Below are 18363 nucleotides of genomic sequence, written 5' to 3'. Positions count from 1 at the left end.
TCTGCTGCTTGCTCCCTCACCACACGTTTCCTGCCTGCTCAGCACCCAGCCTGGGACCAGCACCGCTCATGCAGGGCAGGAGGCGCGGCAGCACGGGCTGGGAGGCTGGTGCTGAGCTCAGCGTGGTCAGGGCAAATAACTCGTGCAAGATCAAATTATTTCTTAGGTGTTTTTCTCTCTTGCTCTGGCCAGCGTAAGTCGTTTCTTGTGTTGTTGAACACATAAATAGAAACTGTTGACAACCCTGTTTTTTTCCAAAGACAGGGAAGAGGAAAATTGAGGAGAAGAGGCTCTGACCTCTCCTAGCAGCAAGGCCTGAGTGTGGGAGATGCATGATAACACGGTGAAAATAAAATGGTGAAAAAGCACAGAAGTCGCAGTGTTTCCAGGTTCTATCAGAATTGCTTCTGGACTGCCTGCTGTGTGGTTCTCTTATAGCTCTTTCATTAAAGTTGCTTCTTTTGTGCCTTGAGTCAGGAGCAGGCTAAGTAGTGAGGGTCTTCGTTTGGGGGTCTTCCAGAAATAGCTGTTGTCAGCTCTGGGCTCAGAGGGATTTTCTTTCTAGTGAGGGATTTTCTAGTTGCTCTGCTGACATTTTTCATTCTGTCCATGTGCCCTGTTCCGACGGGCCTGTGCGTCGGTGCTGTGGTACCTACAGCATTTAGCAAGCCTGCTTTTTGGCATGGCAGCACCAGGGGTATTGTGCATTTAAGCTAAAAACTTGAATTCTGTTTGAGCAGAGCAAGTTTAGCCCGCCTGCTTTGTGTCAGCAGGTTCAGTGCTGTGCATCTCCCCGACGGAGTGCCTGTGGCCGTGCTGAGCCCCCGCAGAGGCTTCTTCCACTAGAGGCTGCTGGGGCTGCTGCTGAAGTGCGCTGGTCGCTTGCTCCATTGCTTTATCTCCTGGTTGAGCTTTAGTCCACGTCTGTTCTGCACAGAACAGTTTGGGTTGGAGACCTAGGGTTTTCTGGAGTGAGAGCTCGGGTAGGCAGGGGTGACCTGAGAGCATCTCCTGCCTTTTCACAGCGACGTGGCTCCAGGGTGGCGGTGGCTTTGCCTGCCTTCTGCAGCAGTCACGGCACGAAGACTTCGGATCTGTCTGAGGGCTTCATCGGAGATGACCTGGGACTTCACAGCACACTGGATTTTGGAGACTCACCTCTGTGGGGAAGCTGTGACTCTTCTAGGCAACTTAAGCGGCACAGTCAAAAACTTGGGATAACCCAAATTATCAAGTATCTGGGGAAAATCTTAGAGATAAAAATACCGAGAAATAAATTCCTGTGAGGTAACAGTGGTGTTATGTATGAAACTGGCAACTCTCCGCAGCTTGTTGAGTTACTGAGTGGCTTGACAGCTTCTTAAAATGGATTAGAGCTGACTTAAAGCATCAGCTGGGGAGTGTGAATGAGCAGGGCGTTACGTTGGCAGGAGGAGAAGAATTGGTTGCAGTGACTGTCCCCTGCCTTGTAATCGTTGGGCTTCCTTGTGACACTTCTGGTGTTACTGATGTGAGGTAAGAAAGACCAGACCGGTGCTTGAGGCCTTCCAGATGACTGCAAGGCATTTTTTTGGTAGGTTTTAGCTTCTTTCTAGCCAGTGCTTTTGACAGTAAAACGCTGTCCTTGATTTTCTTCCGTGCCACAGTTCAGTGCTGTTGGGCAGTTTATTGCCATGAATAACTGCCCTGCAGAGTCCCCGGCTGGCGCTCGTTGTCTGGCCATGCCTGACCTTGTGGACGGGATTTCTGAAGTCTTTAACTCAGAAAAAAGTGATGACTTCACGTTCAGCCTGTGTTGTACTTAACAGTTTAGAAAATATTTCCTGCGAGCTCTGCTGCCATAACGTGCTGGTTTTGTTAGGGGTCAGCTTCTGAGAGATTGCACGGTGCCTGGCCAGAAGGCTAAAATAGCAAGCGGGCTCGGTTACGTCTATAATTACCAGTCTCACTTCATGTATCTCATGATTTGCATATCGTTTTGCAAACGTCCAGATGGTGAGGAAAATAAGCTCTGAGCCTGAATTTACAAGGGATGTGCTCTGAGCTCCTGGGGGCTGTTAAGGCTGTGCTGGAGGTGGGCCGGGGGGAGCAGGGGGCTCCCTGGCCTGGGGGGCAGAACCAGAATGGAAATGGCAGGGCCTGTGCTGCTCGGAGGAACGCTGTTATCACAAAAGTGCAAGAATATTACAAAGTTAATCAAAGATTAAACCGAGTGCTGGCCGCAGGACTGCGGTGACGTAGCTGTCCCTGGACCCTGGGCAGTCCCATTGCTGCAGAAATGCTGCCGATGCTGCCAGTTACCCTCTGGGCTGAAAGAGATGTGAAATGTCCAGTTTGCTGTCTGGGGGAGGTGTTGAAACCAAGCGGGCCGTGGGTTAAGGCAGCGGGCAGCCTTCGGTCTCGTTTGGGAGCAGCGCAAAGGCCGTGCCGAGAGGGCCGACGTGCAGCTGGCCGCTGGGTCTTGTCCGTGGCTCCTTGGGCTCAGTCGTCACTGAGACAGCAATCTTCTGCTCCTGAACATGTGCTGTTAACGGGGGGGGCAGGCAGTTCGCTTTGGTTTTTGAGTTCTGCAACTTCCGTCAAGCTTCAGGCACTCTGAAAATCTGCGGCGAGCAAAATCTGCTTCTGAATGTGGCACGAGGAGGCAGTGGGAGTTTGAGGAGGGGGCACCCTGTGATTGTAACACTGCTCCTGAAAAGGCAGCACCACTGACGTTAAGCACGTGCCAGTAACTACCTGAAGTATCCTTTAACTGTGCGGTGGTTCGTTGCTGTAAGCTGCTCTCTTTGTTTTCTGCTAGGACCAGCGACAATGGGAATATTGAACTTCTTGAGTTGAGGTTGAGCCTCAAGGATTGTTGGCTGGATTTTTTTTATTCTCAGTGACAATTTTATACTCATCACACCCTTTTATCCCTGAATTCCTGCTGTTACTGTCTTTACAGATGTACAATTAGGGAAGAGTTGATTTCAAAAAACAAAACTTCAGGGATTTGTTGCAAATGCATGGCAGTATAAAAATGCCCTGAATGGGCACCGGTGTTAAAGAGTGCTTGTACTGCTCACTTGGTGCATCCCCCAGGAAAAATGGCAAGGCTGACTGCTACGTACTGTCCTTCCCTCTTTTTTTGTCCCCTTTGATCACCAGAAAAAAAAAATCATAATCCCATCTTAAAGCAGGTGGGAAGGAGCTGAATGAATTCCAAAATGCATGCAAGTGGTGGTGAAGCAGATCAGAGCCTCAGATTGTTGGTGGCTGTTGCTGCTTTTATTAAGCTACCCGACTGCTTGTCCCCCTGTTTACCTCTTTATGGAGATACCCTGCAGAAATGCTGTTTTTCTTTGTTTGGGTAGCTAAAATCTGAACTTTAATAACAAAGTCATGAGGAACGTGGCAGGTTATACAAAAGGCTGAATTTAGTGAATCTTGTTTGGTATTCCTGATCAACTACATGAGCGTTACCAACACAGAACAGTGGTAAGACTTTAATTTCTTTAAAAATAACTGTTTTTGTACAGTATTAGCACGATGTGCCTGTCCTTCCATGGGCTCACACCTTGCTGCTGCCAGGTGCCACCAGAACACGCGGGGAAAGCAGGAGTCTCCTCTTGCTCTGCCAAAGCCATGAGAATGGCTGGTTGGGCTCTTTTGCCTACATGTTATCTTTTAAGAGTTAATTTTATTATTTTTACCTAGGGATTTGAATTCTCCTCAGTGTTTTCCTCTTCCAATGCCTCTTGCAGATAAAGTGCCCTCCAGTGCCAGTAGTTACTTAGGAGGAGCCGCGGTGCGGATTCGCTGCGGGGAGGGTGCACTGCAGGTGCCTGGGTGAGGTTTGATCACTTTTTCCAGCTTCCACAGTAGCAGGGGAGCCCAGGGAGAGTTCTCTGCTTAATTACGGCTCCCTCGCCCTGCCTGCTCTGAGCAAGGAGCCCTGTGAAAGCGTCAGAGCTGCAAGAGGAGCTCTGGCCTTCTACTTCTCCGCTGGGTTTCAGTGATGCTAAGAGGAGAGTGATGAAAAAAAAAAAATAAAAAATCCCATTCTGGGTGGAAGTTGGTGGCTGGAGAGAGCAGAGAGCGTTACCTCTGCAGCCTCGGAGGCTCTCTTGGTGCCAAGCAGCAGGCCTGCTTCTGCTTTAGTTACATTCAGTCACGGGGCTGGGACTGAGCTGTGCTTCCCCGCAGTTTTTGGGATGCCTGCTGGCCTGTGCCAGGCTCCCACAGAGGCACTGAGCCACACATGGGCAGCACTGGGCCTCGTGCTGTGGCACTTGTGCCTCTGGTCCTGCACTGTCCTGCAAAACAAGGGTGGGCGCAGCGCGTCCTGCAGGCCCCTCGACAAGTCATCCCCATGCAGGAACTCATGGGGAGGGCTTAGGGTGGCAGTCCAGGAGCTGGGCTGCTCGTGGCTTCTTTCTCCCCTTGCTGAAGCAGAAATGCTCTTTCAGGTGCCCGTACGGCTCTGCTTGCTGAGGTGCTTTTGGGGCTGTCTGCGTGGATCCCAGCAGGAGCTGGGGGATCTGTCAGGAGCCTGCTGCTGCCTTAGAGACCGCGGGGAGCAGAGCTGGGGAGGTGGCCGTGCTCGTGGGATATTCATGGAGAATTGCACAGAGCTGCACCGCTGTGAGCTTGTGCTGGCTTAGAACAAAGCTTTGCACAAACGGGACTTTCTCTCTTGACTGATTATTTTAATTTGCGCCTTTCATGTAGGGATGCGTGCCTCCAAATGCATTAACTTAAAGATATTTTTAGCAGTTCCGTATATTTGGAAACACACTGGCTAATGAAAAGCTGTAAATCTGCAGTCTCTTGAATTCCTTTAGATTTTGCTCACACCAAACTTTGGGCAAGTTCCTCGGGCGTTTTGCCAGCGCTCTTTCATAAAGTGAAAGTGTTTCAATTTTTTCTGCCTTGTTCTTTCTAATGACTATTTGAAAGGTTTGGCTCGTGTGTGACTACTTTGAAGCTGGAAATCATTAAGTAATGACGAGCGGTACATTTATCAGCCTCTCATTCTTTCTATAACAACTTCATTATTCGCTTGCATAACCCAGAGTATTCCTTTTTCCAGGGGCTCCAAGACAGGCAGCGATGACGAGGTGCTGGTGCCGCGTGGTGGCACGGAGTGCTCAGGGCGGTGGGGTCCCTGTGTCACTGCTGGTTCCTGCTGCTCGCTCCCCGCAGGACTTCGGGAGCTGAGCAGTGGCATTCCTGGGGTGGAATTTGAAAGCAGCTTCTGTGCCGTCTTTGCAGATGAGGATGAGAGGAGCATAGGGGTTACGAGGATTGCTCTGACCAGGTCTCATCCACGTCCCTGTGAACCCGCAGGGAGCTGCACGAGGCCAGGGCCAGGCTCTGCGTGGCGCTGCCCAGGACAGGAGTGGAGGCCCTGGGTGCAGCCTGCAGCCAGGAGGCTCCCCCTGGCCCCCAGCAGCACTTCTGGGCTGGGGGGTGCTGGAGCCCTGGCACTGGGACCAGGGGCTGGGGGGTCTCATCCTTGGGGGTCTCCAAACCCACCTGGGAGTGAGGCTGGGGGGCCTGTGAGGATGCCGGGTGCCCCCAGCCTCAGCCAGGCTGCGGTTCTGTGCTGAGCTGCTCACATCCCATCCCTGGTAGCGACGTGTAGCCCCTGACAACTTTTGGTTGTGGAATTCAAGAGCTAATGTAAAAGGGCACTGCAGCCCCTCCCAACCCCACAGCCCCTCGTGAACCCCTCTTCCTCCATCTTCTTAATGCTGGCCTCTGGGCAGCTGCCTTGTTCTGTACCTCTGAGGATTTTAATTTTTTTCCCCAAAATGTTTGTCTGCATCCTTGAGCTGTCCAAACCTTCGTTATCCATTCAAACCAGAGATCTGTAGAATTTTACAAAAACTCCTGGCTTCAGTGGCCGGGCAGAGAATTGTGTTGATTAGCTCGGCCTTCAGAGTAATCAGTTCCCTATTGATCGTCCTCAGGCACGCTGCCTTGCCGGCGAGGACTTCCACTGTGAGCCTTGGGATGTGCACGCTGGAGGTTTTTAGGCTTGGAGCAGGTTTGGCACAGCAGCACCTACAGACACTTGATTTCCAAACCCCAAAATGCTCTGTTGGAGTGAGGAGGGCAGGCAGCTCGCATGGAAAAATTGAGAGTATAAAAAGATGACAGCCATGAGCGTGAGGCTGATGTCAGGCAAGCAGTGTTGGAGATCAAAATTAAGGTTAAATTTGGAGGTTAAATGCTCCTTTTCAGGCTAGGACAGCGCCGCGTGGGCTTGCTTCCTTCACACCAGGATGTAGGAAGGCTGTCCCAGTAGGACAGGGCTCGTTCGTGTCCCCGAGGCCCTAAAACATGAAGATCCTTGAAATGCTTTTCCAGGGAGAGCGGGATGGGTCCTGGTCCCCCCTCTGTGCACTCAGTGGTACAGGAGGCTTGTGGGGCCTGCTGGGGCTGTCCCTGAAGCCTCAGCTCCCTGTGGGCTGTGTGGAGGTGTGAACGTCTGCGTGGCTCTGGGGCTTGGGAAGATCCACGGGGCACTGCGTGTGTCAGGACTCAAATACAGAACCAGGGCTGGAGCAGTCCCACGGGTTGTGCAGAAATATGGTTTATCTGGACAGGCACAGCAAGCAAATGCCCAAATGGTAGAGATGTTTTGGATTTCCATAACAAAGCAGCTTTTAAGTACTAATTATGCTGTGTTAAACTTGTGCTGAAGTTGTTACTCAGAGCTTTTCTTCTCACCCTTTTAAGTAGAAATACAGCAAATATCAAACTACAGATTAATTTCCAAAGCAGTTTGATTTGGAAGGGCTGTGTAGGAGCAGCAGGCTGAGCTTTCTCTGCAGTTCTGTGTCAGGGGGCTCAGGTGGTCCTGAGCATCTGAGCCTCCAGCTAAGGAGCTGCTGCTGATGTGATGGGGGCGCAGTGCCCTGCGAGCACCCTGCTGTGCTGGGGGGGCCTCCCCTGGCAGCGGTGTGCAGGGCTGGGGGCACGGGGAACGCCTGCCCTGGTGTTCCCTGGGGTAACCCCGCTGTGTGTGGGTCGGGGCTGTCCTTGGGATGGGCACCAACAGACACTTTCTGCATGGTGATGTGCCTGGGGTGAGGGGGGTCCTGGCCTCCAGCAAGGCAGGGGATGGGGCAGGCGAAGCCGAGCTGGTCCCACCATGGATCCTCGGCTGCAGCCGCTGGGGGCTGGCTCCTGGCCCCTGCGCCCTCCTGAAGGCTGAAGGGCCCCTGGCCGAATGTGAAGCACGGGGATTGTTGCTGCCGGCAGTCTTGGAAGGAGTGAAAATGACCTTTGGGTTTCCCTGACAACCTCAAACTTTCTTTCGAAGTGATGTCAGGAGGAGCAGTGTGCTCTTGGAGGAGCTACAGCTCTCGCAGCAGAAGCGAAGGGGCGGTTCAGCCCTGTGCTCACGGCCTGATGGAAAGGTTCGTGCTCCTCCTGTGCTACAGGAGGGGAGGGGTGATTAAAAGGGGTAATTAAAAGGACTCATCTGACATGCTGCTGGCTTTGCACACCTACAGTACTATCAGGGATTTTGAGTAAAGGGCCGTGGGGAAGTTTGTTCAGGCAGAAGTCTTTGACTGTCAGTTGCCCTTGGTTAACAACCACTTTCTAAAATTTTTTCCAGGATAGGAAGCTCGAGAGAGAATTCACACTGGATGAAAATAATTTCCTGAAGCTGGATATATTCCAGGAACCGTAACCCAAATGTTTCTCTGTCCGTGGAGAAGATTTCACGTTTGAAATAACTTCTACTGAAGGTACGCACGTCTACCTTTTCTTCTGAAGCTCAGTAATGTCAGCACGTTTCGTACTTCTGTTGTGTGTGTGCTGGTGGTCGCTGCTGAGGTTGGTGTTGATATTTCACACCTGGAGGCGTTTCAGAAGGAACTGTACCATTGCTGGGAGGGTCCTGCTGGTGATTCGGGGCTGGTTGTGTGCAGCTGGGGAGCTCTGCTGCTGTTGGATCTGCAGACTGGGCCTGGTGTGCTGGGCGGGATACTCCCTAAAAGCAGGCTGAACTGCCAACTGCTTCCCAAAACATGAACGTGAATTTAATGCCCATAGTTAATGGGAAGAAGACAGATTTTTTTTTTTTTTTTTTTTTTAACTTTCCAGTGGCTATCTATAATTCTGGAAGCTGCTTGTGGCTCTTCTAAGAAGTGGCAATATGGAAATGACACACAGAAAAAAAGCTTGGTCACTGGGGTAGTGAAAGTGAATAGGCGTGACGTGAGAGTGAAAGGTTTTCATCGGGTGAAACTGGAAGCGTGCACCAAAGTGATCAAGCAGGCAGTTTAAAGCAAGTGGAAGTGCCCTTCCATGCAGCCTGTAATTACCCAGGGGACTCGGTGCCCCAGGGTTATTTGGAGATGTCCTGGCTCTGTGAGGCAGGATGCTGGGCTGGCTGCTCGTGGGAGCAGGCAGTCCTTGCTGGATGCATGCACGCATGTGGTGGAGCTGATGGACTCGGTCATGTTCCTGTGCATATTGCAGTTAGGAAAAGCTTTCTTAATGCTACAAAGGTAAGAGACTGTGTGTGAAGAAAGGTTTCTCTGGGGGAGCAGGCTGTGAAGGAGCCACCTTTCCTCTAGAGAAGTACTAGAAAAGTCTGCTGAACCCTTGGATGGAGTGAAGGCGTTCTCAAAGCTCCTGAGAGAATTCAGGAGATCCCAAGGTTTGTTACAGGTGAGCTGCAGAAAGAGGTGCTGCTGCTGCTGGAGCTGGTTATGGTTATGTAGCCTGTTGGACCTGATGGTTTGGAACTGGTGAAAATGGTTCTAGAAGCCATTTGAGCTGCAGCACGTGGATGGTAACAAGGCATGTGGTTGTCTGTGCCAGCAAAATAGATAGAAAATAGTTGGAAATAAGTGTAGCCCACTGACAAATTGCAGTCATTCTCGAGACCCAGCTGGCTCAGGACGCTGATAGCTGCTCCTGTGAAGGATGTGCTGGGGGAGCTGAGAGTAGGGTTTGGGGAGGGCGGGCACTCCAGCTTGCTGACAGCCTCCAGGTTAGTGGTTTATTCTGAACTCTCACTGCTGCAAAACGTTTGAGGATCCTTCATAAACCTGGTTTCTGTCAGCTGGGCTAATGAACTCAGTGTGAAGAGAATTGAGCTTTTGGACACCATGACCTTCTATGCCAGTAAACTCCCCAGGGTTTTTTCTTGCTGTGTGGAACATAATTAGTACTTCATTCTGCCTGCTCTTAAATTGGCTGCTTGATAGCTTTGAGGTGTCGCCATTCTGAGGTTTGTAGGAAGCTGCAAATGACTGACTGCCTATCCTCCTCAGCGCCATTCACGGCTCTTTGTATCTGCTGGGTTCCTGAGCTGCAGCCATACATCAAGTCGAGTTTCATGCGGCTTGGGAAGCCGCGCTTGCTCTAGTTCTGCTCAGTCCCGTAGGGGAGCTGATCAGACCAGCTGTACTTGTTCTAGCTCTGCTCTCTTCGCAGAGAAGCTAACCAGACCAGTGCTTGAGATGCAAACACACGATAGTCAAAACGAAGTCACGCCTTCTGTTTACTTGCTTATTCCTACTCGTAATAAATCCTGGTGCTGCTTTTACGCCCTTGGCTGCTGCTCTGTATGGAGATCCTTGAGCAGGGGCTCCCCGATCTTCTCCTAGTGGCTGTAACGAGCAGCAGCTGTTTAATTTGTGTTAAAGTGCCACATTGCTTCCGAGGAGGGCTGCTTGTTTGCTCTGTACTGGCTGCAGCACTTGATCCTGGTGGAAGCCAGGGAGGTGGCTCCATCCTGGGACAGCTCTGCGAGCCCGCGGGAGGAAGGAAGGAGGTCCTGAGCATGGAGTGGGCAGGCAGAGGAGTGCGAGCGTGTGGAAGTTCAGAGGAAAGAAACAGGACAGTGTGGGGTACACCTCGGATCAGCGTGGTGCTGGCACTCCTGTCTGGGCACCGGGCGGCTGCAGGGCCCTGCTCAGAGGGGCACTGACAGCTCGCGGCTGGGTGCTGGGTGCTGGGTTTCCTGCCATGAGCAGAGCACAGAGTTCGAGCTGCCCTTTTCTTGTCCAGTTGCTTATTACCATGCAATCGTTCTGCAGCTGGTTGTCAGCTTTGAGGTTTAAGCTAAATGTTTTTCTGTGGCTAGTAAATGCTGCTACCTTGCTGCTTGTCTTTCTTCTGATAATTACTTACAAATACGTCGAGGAGCTCTGGTTCTTTTGGGGCCTTACCTGCTGCATTTTTCTCTTACTCTTTATGTTTATACCAGCTGCTGATTGACAAGAAACTGAACTTTTCCTTAAGATTATTTGGAGCAGTCTATGCAAAATTCTTCTTTGGGGCTTCAGGCGAACCACCGATCTTACTGTTCCTGGCCATCTGTTTGTTTTTGTTGTGTTTTTAATAAATTGCGTAACAATTTGCTTCAAGCAGACTTTTTGAAAGTAAGTTTCAGACCTCAAGTTCACCAGGTTAAATAACGTGATACTTTATTTCCTGCACTGGTTGTTCAGCAACAGTGTTTTAAAGTTGTGAAGTCTTTGGGTGAGTACCCTTAGTCCTGGTGATCCGCTGTCATCTCACAGCTGTGTTCTGAAGCTGTCTCTTTTCATGCTGCAGTTGGAGATAATTCTCCAAGTGGCTTTCTTTTTCCCCGTGTAGAAAAGTTTGGTCACTTATGCTTATAGGGGAAATAAAGGAAATTTCATATAAAAATTGAGCAAAAAAAATCATAGAATTAATTTCAGGAATCCACGTCTGGTAAGACTAAGGAGACACGTCAAAGTGAGTGAGACCTAGCGAGACTCTTCACCCGTGACTTAGCTGCTGAAGCAGTTGGCCTTTCATGTTTTCACTACAGACAGGATGTTACAGGAGAGTCAGAAGGATTCAAACACGCTTTCATTTTGGAAACAAGAAGGCTAATACACTACTCAGCATTTCCATGTGTTTCCACTTAGTTACTAAGTGGAAAATGTTCAATGTTTTATTTTATCAGGAATGGGCTTAAATAGGCTTAAATAAAAAGTCCGTAAATCTTGGTAATTTCCTCCCAGTTTCCAGGAGGAGTTGCCTGTGGTGATTTCTGGCCCTCCAATGTTCGTTTTTACTGGTCTTGGAGTACTGAACACTCCGAGAGCATTCTAGAAGGTAGGAAAATGGTGTGGGATTTTGGTGCGTGCACGCCCATATTCGGTAAAGCTCAGGGTAACCTTTGGTAACTATGGAAATAGCTACAGGAATGATCCTGGACAAAATGCAAATGCAGTAATTAAGACATAAATTCATCCGAAGTTTTAGGGAAAGTAGGAAATGTGTGCATTTATGGCAGCCAGAGAACTGCAAGGTGCTGTGGGTGTTACGGTAACACAAGGATCGGGCTGCCTGTCGATGAATTTTAACCACGTGTTATTTCTGCAGGCTTTTTTCTAGTGAATGTGGAGGCCTCTGTCAAACCTAATGACACTTGGTGAAGGCTTTAAAAAAGGCCCTCCCTCCACCCCAGCACAACTGTTAACTGAAATAAAGGCCTGACCACAGAGCGGAAATCGCTGCTAGGCGGAAGGCTGAGACAAAGTGAGGCAGGAGGGGCAAAGCAGTCGCTGAAGGCCCCCCAAAAGAGAAAGTAGGCTTTTGGTGCTACTTGGGTAAGCCATGAGACAAAAACGTGGTGCTGACTGAACCACGCGGTGAGAGAACTCCTTTATGTTGTGTAGCTTTCTGCCCCAGCATCTGTGCTCAGTCACGAATGGCTCTGCGTGTTCTGCTGGTTCCTGATTGAAGCCTGTGCATACCTTGTAAATATTAAAACATTCCTGGAGTGTAGTGTTGGCAAATAGCAAGTGTTTGAATGACAGCTTAATTCTACGTCTATGAAATTCAGAAACGTTCTCCACAAAGCAGTTAATCTCCAGAAATGGCGTTACGCAGTCACAGGAAGCTTGTTTCCTGAAGTCGTCGTGGTTCTCCCTTCAGTGCTCCTGCTGAAATGCACAACCAGCAGCTTTGAAGGGCTTCAGTTGTCTGACTTGAAAAAGCAAAAGCTGTTGCTAGTTTGCAGCTGACGCAGATGATCCAGACTGAGTCCTGATACCCGAGGTGTGGCAGGTGCCAGGAGAAAGGTGTGTTTTTGGGGACGTGTTAGGGCCTCATCTGGTTTGGTGCCCGAGCGTAGCAGGGCTTAGTGCAGCTGTGCAAGTGTCTGACACGTACGGATCATTCATTTCATTAACAAACTGGAAGGGTGGTGATACCTGACTTGTTCAGAAGCATGTAGGAAATGTTTGTCTTTCTGTTCCGGTACTGAATTACAAGACTAACAAGCCCTGCCTCCTCAGAGCTCTGCATCTGGTATTTCTTGCCCACAAAACATGGGGAGGAGGTGTGGATGTGTTACTGACAGGCAGGCACTGAGGAGCAAATCCTTGCTGCAACAACCCGTGTCCTTCCCTGCTCACACAGGTGAGCACAGCTATGGACCACATTTAAAGATGAGTTTGCAGAAAACTGTGACAGCTAAGCCACTTAGCATTTAAAAATACAAGAAACACCTTTTGGGCACCTTAGTTTTGTTCTTTTTTTTTTTTTTTTTTCTCCTGTCCTCCATCTCCTCAGTACCCTGTGTTTTTTATCTGCCTCCTCCCTGTGTCTGGAAAGCACCTGCCTGCCTTCAAGGCTGTGAATTGTCATACAGGAATCAAGGCAGTCATCTATACAAAATGTTCTGAGCCTGACCTGGTTCTTGCTGTCAGTTGCAATGTGAAATATTTCCTGTTACCTCTTCTAATGGTGTGATTTGTCAGAGCTTCCTGCTGGTGGCAGCCTTCAGCGATGCGCTGGTTGTTGCTCCACCTGGCTTACAAGGAGCCTACTTTGACAACTCCACACAAGAACAGAAGAAAACTAACAGATCAGAGGACTAAACTGACTTTATTTTGACACCAAAGACGATTGTCATAGGACAGCAAAGCACATTACAAGTTGCATTTAAGACTGTTTCTTTCTACTTGGTTTGCAGTTTGTATTGCCCCAGCCAATACAGGGTTGCCAGAGCCTCCTCTCTTAGTAGCTCTCTAGCAATAAAGGTTTTCTATTACCCTGTGGTATTAAAGATGCAGAGGATGGGGAAAGTGCACTTACTCATAGGGATTACAAATATACCTACATTATTTTAGGTATAAATAAAAATAGGGTCTTAAGGAAACTCCTCAGTAAACTTTTTGCCAAGGTAAAATCCCTTGCAACTGGGTGTCAAGTGCACTGTTGTGGTTGAAATAACTCCCTGAAAATAAGTGACCCAGACCTGTTTTTGTTACGTCTCTGTAAAAAGCTGGACTCCAAAGCCGTGTGAACAGCCCTGGTTCATTGGGATGTACTTTGGCGACACTGAAGGTGTTACAGGTTGGTACCAATAATTGCTCCAGATTAAAGCAGTTGGGGAAAATTAAGTCCTCAAGTCCCTTACAAATTGTTGAGAACAGCATGTCTTGGCCAAATTGGAGGCAGAATTGCTTGGTAGCCTTCTGTCACCTTCCACGTTGCTCTGACCTGGGCTGCTGTGCAGACACCACCAGCACAGCCCGAGCAGTCCCTGCAAACCCTGCTGGGCCTCCAGGCTCCCAGTGGTACGGGGAGAGCTCCGGCTTCTGCCTCTGCTGCCTGGAAGCAGTGTGGGCTCCTTGTTGCCTTTAACACTGCTGAAGGCAACCTGCAGGTCGGACAGGTGTCATTCTGACAGCTGTAGTGAGTCCCTTGCAATTTTTTCCCAAACAAGAGGGCTGGAAAGAGCTTTAAAAGAAAAAATTATCAAGAGTTATCTTGAGTAGCAAGAATGTGAACCTTGACCCAAACATGTTTATCCTCGTGTTCTCATGTTCTGATTTAACTTTCTTTTTTTTTTTTTTTCTTGTTGTCTGAGGAAGGAAAGTGAAACTCGAGGAGCGGTGTAGCAGGGATTGTTTTGAATACCTCCATGTCTGTAAGCAGCCTGTTGGTATCTCAAACGAACTTTGCCTCTACTACAAATAAAGACAGGCTGGTGGTGGAGGATAACAGCTTGGTGAAGAAATACCCGGTTAAGGAAAGCTTATTTTAAGCTGTTCACAGCTGCGAATCTCTACAACATCCCTGCGCTGCTGAGGATGTGCCAGTTCTATAAAATTGGAAACTTGAACATGGGGACAATAAGTGAACCGTGGTACAGAGGGGTTTTTGGTGCATCGGGTAGGTATAGGCACATAGGGGGTTTTGTCGTATGAGGCAGGTGGAAGAATGACAATTAATAGTTGAAAAGGAACATTGTTAGTAAAATTTAGAGAAGTCGAGTTCATTTTGAGCAGTAACTATTTAGGCTTAATGGTTAATGCTGCTTAGTTCTGTGTTTGGGTAACTGAACCCACAAGATGGTGTCACGTCAATAGTCGTAAGGCCAAGAGACAAAGCTGAGTAAAAGCTTGTATTTGGGGGTAGAGCTGCATTTTTTGGCCTTTCTCCAGGTGTATGTATTAAAGTGCTCCTGAGTAAATTGATCCATCAGAGCTCTGAGCACCACAACTCACTGGCAGGTCCTGGGAGGCACGGGGGGAGCTGGGTGCTGTGCTGAGGTTAAAGCACCCATGGGGGCTCCCCTCTGGTGTGGGTCCCTTTCCTCGGGGATGCCAGGAAGCCTCTGAGGGCCTCCGGTCTGAGGACTGGGACCTCCTCAAGGGGAACGGCTGTGTGGGAAGCGGTGCAGCTCACTTCAAAGGCACAGGGACCACGCTGAGCTCCGTAAGAAGATTCAGCAGTTCTGCAAGAGGAAACAGGGCAGACCACAGAATTACTCGGTGTAGGTGGGATGTTCCTTGTCCTGCTCTGAGCAGAAAATAGTGTCCGTGCCTCTGAGGAAGAGGCACAGCCCCCGAGGGGGCCACTTCTGCTTTTGTCCTCATTCAGACACAAACTTCAGCTTCGGTAGTGACCGCGTAGCTTGCAGTGAGCAGTGTGCTTCGTTTCCTAACCTCTTGACTTCCCTACATGGCTCTGGGTAGTGCTGCTGTTCCCAAACCTAGCTTTTGCAGCAGAGTGAAACCTGCCTTTCAGCTACCGAGAGCTGGGTGGAAAGGCCCCAGAGCGCCCTGCGTTGTGCGATGGCTCAGATTGCATCAGCACCCCACCAAAACCTGCAGCTCGAGCACAGAACTCGCAATGCTTAATAGTTGGGAGTACTTTAAAACTGGCAGCATCCACTTCTTTGTGGTCATTTGTCCTGGAAATCTGCAACCTTTTAGGTTTTTTTTTTTGTTTTTTTTTTTTTTTTTTCCATTAGGTGTGTAAAATGCCCCTGGCTTGATTTAATTTCCTGGTTTTTATTTTCTTAAGCTGTGCAATGCCACATGCTGCTAGAGAAAGGATGCTCTTCAGTATTCCTGTTTCTTAGCAGCTCCTCGTCTTCATCCATCTCTCAAGATGTGCTGTTTTGTATCCCTTAACTTTATAAGTGGCTTCTAGTGCTCGTAGTGTAGTGTTTAGAAGTTCCTCACCCTTAGCTTTCTGTTATGTCATCCTTCAGACGCTGCAGTGACTCTTTGTAAGCCGTGCATCACAAGAAGAAATTGTGAATGCAATTTATTGCTCTTGTAGTACTCAAACTCTCTAGCTGTTTTCAGTTCCTCTGATATTCAGTGGGCTTTTTTTTTTTTTTTTTTTCTTATCACCTGTTTGGCAGGAGGAGAAGATGCACTTTTTTGGTTTACAGAAAAAATGTAGATGCATTTCTTAGTACCAAAACCAGACTTTCTCATTCTGCCTCCTGTCTCTGAGACCCTGTGGTGGGACCTGTTGATGGGCTGGAGCGTGCTAATTAATGCTGAGGTTTCTCACTGTAGCTCAGGTACCTTATGGGGACATCCCATTTCTTAAGGTCCTTCTGTTCAGACTCCCCACAGTTTGTGGAGAATGAGTGCCCCGTTAGTGGTAACTTAGCCGCAGTGAAACACATGAAAGAAATTAATTACCTAATCACTGCAGAATGGGGCAGTTACTTTAGAAGATTACATTTTTTAGGTAATAATGAATGTATTGGATTGCTATAGGAGTAATTGTTTCCTGACGACTCAAAATGAAGCATTCACAGACGAACACCTTTCTCATCAAACAGATCTTTTCTCCCCACCCTTGTACCTGTTTTCAGGGTGTTTTCATGTGCATCAGCAGCTCGGTAGCATACTGCAGAAGGCTGCATGAAAACACACACTGAACTCATGTTGTGTGCAGGCACCTGCACAGATGTGTGCTCTGGCTGTGCGGATGCTGGGTGGGAAGCTCCTCGGACCATGCAGGGCTGCTGGTGTCGAGGAACACCCTGGTGCCTGAGCTGCTCATTCAGCCTCAGCCATGTGTCTGCGTCCAGAGGCTGCGGGGCTCAGGCCACTGCTCATCGGCCTCTCCTCCGCACAGACAGCTGCTGTAGATCCACAACAAGGTGTGGGGAGAAACCTGCAACCGCTGGCTTCCTGACGGGTTGGTCTCCAAAGGTAAGTTCTGTGTGTTGGCCGTGCACGCCTATGGGATATGTATGTATTTAGGTTAGCTGCGCACCCAAACACTCTTAATTTAAGGCCTTTTATGTCAGCTTTTCCCTCGGTGAATTTATAGCTAAGCGTAGTTCGTTAAAAATATCTGAAGAACAGTTTGTGATGAACACGCTATGCGGGCAAACAGCGTTACTGCCACAGAAATGTCACGTAGGTTGAAAATTCAGATGTCTGTTCCCAGCTCAGAAATTCGTGGAAGCGCATTGCCATAGCTGCACGGACAGATGCAGAAGCTCTTGCTTCTTGCTGCAACGCTGAAATTGAACTTTTTTATTTCAAGAACATTGGGAGCTCAGATTAGAAACCACTTCTTTCTGCCACATGTTTTGCTATTTGTGGTGGGGGAGCTGCTCCCAGAAGATTGGGATCGGCCTAAACTGGTCAGCTTGGGGACATCGCTAGGGAGCGGTGGTGTCGGACCCCATGGGATGTTCAAACCCATTGTACCCCTCCCCAGCCCCACGCCTGGGTGCTGGTAGGTAGCTGCAGAAGCTGCATGGTGCTGAGGGTTTGGCTAAAACCATCGATACTGGGCGTTTGAGAGGAACTGGATGTGAAGTGCTTTTTTAGCTGTGAGGCCTGATCGGGATCTCGGTCCTGTGTCCCCTGGGATCCGGGCTGTACACATCCCCATAAGGTTATGGGATCTCTGCCCGAAGCCGAGGGCCAGCTGGTAAGCGTGCTGTGGGGAGGATGGAGGGAAGGTGGAGGTGGTTACGAGGATGCTGAGCTCTGTGGGTTCGTATTGGAGCTGTTCCCTTTGTGATCTGCTCTTGTGCCACCGCTAAGTTCACTTTGTCACCTCAGCGCTGCGAAGGACAGGTTTGCAATCGCTGTCTCAATTTCCAAGTCTCTGAGATGAAGAAGGAGATTAAAATAAGAGAGAGTGATGATGTGGGAAAAAGCTCTCCAAACCAAACTCCCTGTGACGAAGGTTGAAGCACTGAGGGGAGCTCCAGAGAGCTGTTATCAAATATCATGGGTAACGGAGCTATTCCAAGAAAAAGAGATGCCTTAATTTCATAAGGTAACGATCCTTCTGTTAGGGATCCTTTGACGCACACGCACACAGAGAAGAATTCTTAAACTGTAAAATAATAAAAGAAAACGATGTTTCTTTTAATGTGCTTCATGTAATGGTTACTGTAAGGCCTTCAGTTGCAGGTTGTGTTAATGTTACACTGAAAGGGACCCAGGTATTTAAACAAAGGTAATTAGAAAATTAGCCTCAGCAGTATCAGAGGCCCGCTTCTTCAGTAAACCTCCCTGCAGGAAAAACAGGGTTGGTTTCTGCTCCTTTTTTTAAAAAGGATCATTTCAAGAATCTGTGATAGAGGCAGTTATGCAAGCGATGGAGCTAGCAAAGGATGGGGTGTGGGAACGTGCTGGGTGCTGGAGAACGCAAAACTGAATGATTGGAGCAAGTGTTCTGCTGCTCCAGAAATAGTAATGTGGGTTAGGTTAAAAAAGGCATTGCAATGCTGCTGTACGATCCCGTACATCTCCAGACAATCTGCAATGTAGTGCTTTGACATCTTGCATCCGATTTGCTTTGTTTTTTAAACGTGTTGTGGCTTAATAGCGTTATTACGCAGAACATTTATCTTGTTTGAGCTACATCTATCACCTTTGTCAATGGGGAATGACAGTTACTCTCATTTCTGTAGTATTAATGATCGTTTATTTCTTGCAAGTCTCCGCTCCCCACAGCCTACACCACGACACTCACCCACTCCCCTGTGTGGCATTGCCCCTCGCTGTGCTCGGTGTCCTTCAGGAGCTGGCTCTTCCTTGCGTTAGGCTTCTGCGCCTGTGGTGGGGCCGTGGGCTCTGAGCGAGG

At 49.1% G+C, this 18363-nt stretch overlaps 1 protein-coding gene across 2 annotated transcripts in view; it reads left to right on the top strand.

The window, feature by feature from the left end:
• PPP6R2 (protein phosphatase 6 regulatory subunit 2) overlaps positions 1-18363 on the top strand; it is a 92863-nt gene that overhangs the window by 17100 nt on the left and 57400 nt on the right. For both annotated transcript variants that reach the window (XM_032182168.1, XM_032182179.1), the window contains exon 2: positions 7613-7745. The gene's annotated coding sequence lies outside the window, so the exon portion shown is untranslated. The remainder of the gene's footprint in view (positions 1-7612; positions 7746-18363) is intronic.

The sequence above is a fragment of the Aythya fuligula genome, chromosome 1 (genome assembly GCF_009819795.1).
Source record: "Aythya fuligula isolate bAytFul2 chromosome 1, bAytFul2.pri, whole genome shotgun sequence".
Lineage (NCBI taxonomy): Eukaryota > Metazoa > Chordata > Aves > Anseriformes > Anatidae > Aythya > Aythya fuligula.
This window is presented reverse-complemented; position numbering and strand designations above follow the sequence as displayed.